A 2,270-nucleotide genomic window follows, 5' to 3' on the forward strand; every position below is an offset into this window, starting at 1 on the left:
CTGCAAAGCCCTGATACTTACACTTTCTTCGTAGTGTCTTGCGAAGAAGCCATTTTGGATTTCCTGGGAAAATACTCTCGTAAGTGGCGTGTTCACAGAATAAGTTATAAATAACAAAATCGGATAAAAACAGGCTTTATTAACCAACAACGAATCAAATAATCCATACAAAATAAAGGCAGAGTAGACACCGAGTTTTTCGCGAGTTTAAACAGGTTAAATTACTTACGTTTTCGAGAGAACGCCAACTCGCTCAAAATTCAGTCGTCAACGGGTTGTTGCGAAAACTAAAACCTCCGAAAATTAAGACCCGAAAACAAAGACTGGCAAACTAAGACCCCCAAACTAAGACCCCCTTATTTTCTTTATTTTTGCCCTTCAGTTCGTCATTTCTCCAACCTCCCGCGTACATCTATAACTCAACGGTGTACGCTATCACGTTTACCATTTGTCAAGTATCATAACACCTTAAGAGCGAATGTTAGTAAATATGTAGTATTTTTGTGTGGCTTACACGAAGTGTGTAGCCTCACAATGCTACAATCGTTTTTTTTTTTTTTTTTTTTCTCGGTGGAAGAAGATAAAAAATTAAGTTGTTAAAGTCTGGTCAAAAACGCTACAGCCGTGAAATTATCTTCTATTGGAAAAAAAAAGCTGTTTCGTCTCTGTGGTAAGTGTCCAGGCTTCTCTGTGAGCTTTGGTTTGCGATCGCAAAGTTATAATTACGGCAATTTTGCTTTGCCGAACGCGAGAACTGAATTTAGCCTAACTCTAAAACCTCTTTTAACTTTTATAGGGTTAAACCAAACACTTGAGTCCCAAGTTATGAAGCAAAATTCCGATTTCATCAACACAACTTAGCTTTCTCTTAGTACATTGGCACCAACCCTTAACGTCGTCTAATGTCGTCATAACAGTAACTGCTGTTAAACAGCTTTCCTTCTGCCTGGTGTGTACACAGGTTTTTTCACTTAACTGCAATTCATTTCATTCCGGTTAATCCTGCCATTAGAAATAATTTCATGTAACTTTTGCTGCGGGACGAACAAGAAAATAAAAAGAAAACTAACCGATTTTTTCATACAGTCAATGGGCTCTGTCGATGGTTTGATTATTTTTCCTTAATTGCTTTAAAAAAGACGAAACTGAAACACGAGCCAAACATTATGGAGACAAATTACTAACGATGTGTTCCTCCTTCACTTTTTATAGAGTTGAATGTCAGGCTTCTTTAAAATTCTCGGACGATCAAGCTAAGTGACATTCACAAAACATTATCTTCAAGTGCACTGGGATCAGGTTTTCTGCTTTTGCTACCAGGACATTTATTGCCAGACAACTAATAGCTACTAATCCATTAAATCAATGACATCTATGACTAATCTAAAGGTCATAACATTATCGGGTGTTGGTTAAACATCGATAACTCATTGTTAATCGCCAATAAACAGTTGATTACCCATCGATTACTCATTGATGTCATTGATGTTGTTGATCATCGATATTAGTTATGCCTGCCATTACGAATCTTAAGCTTCTTCATAGTAGTTATAAATCCATTAAAAACTGTTCCCGCAGATGAGCTTTGTATGATTCATGCAATATGGCTCAATCGTCGGGAGGGATCTCTATGTAGTCGTTGATGATGTACGGAAAGCGTGCCTTCATACAGTTGTATAGTCAGCATGGTAATACCTTGTAGCTTTTCGCCTCGACACTTGTTTGTTTTTCCAAATTCTCGATTTGAACATGTGCTGGTTTTATCTGCTGTCCCGACTGATACACGCTTGCCTTTCAACATATCCTCCACTGACATGGCATTCACTTTCTTCAGGTACTCATCCCTTTGTATCTCAGTCCAGTCAAACCAAGTTTCCACTTTCACCAGAAGATCTTGCCAGCTGGTACTTTTCACTTAGCCCGCACAGAGCCAATTTGAGCTCTTCTTGCTCACCTTGGTGTATTTCTTCAAAAACATGTCTTGTGAATTCTAGTTTCAAGAGGTCTCCGTTCTGCTTTCTGCCATTGGCTCTGAGATACTCTACCTTGGTTTGAGACATCATGTGGTTCATAGCCTCAGAGGAGTTGGTATATGGCTGAATTGGCTTTTCATGGGCATCATTTGGCAAACCAGCTTGTCTGCGATACTTCAATGCCATCTTCTTCCCGATCAGTTCACACTTGTCCTCCAGGTAGTTTGAAAACTGAGGCTTATAGGTATTATTTTTCTGAAGCAGTTCCACTTCTTTCTCGTCAAAATCATCTCAAAG

The 2,270-nt window shown here is 38.8% G+C and overlaps 1 pseudogene; it reads right to left on the reverse strand.

Annotated features, from left to right (window-relative positions):
* Window positions 1–53, reverse strand: part of LOC146472481 (uncharacterized) — a 626-nt pseudogene extending 573 nt beyond the window's left edge.
* Between the last annotated feature and the right edge of the window lie 2,217 nt (window positions 54–2,270).

This window comes from Pavona decussata, unplaced genomic scaffold (assembly GCF_977016875.1).
Source record: "Pavona decussata unplaced genomic scaffold, jaPavDecu1.1 SCAFFOLD_98, whole genome shotgun sequence".
Classification (NCBI taxonomy): Eukaryota; Metazoa; Cnidaria; class Anthozoa; order Scleractinia; family Agariciidae; genus Pavona; species Pavona decussata.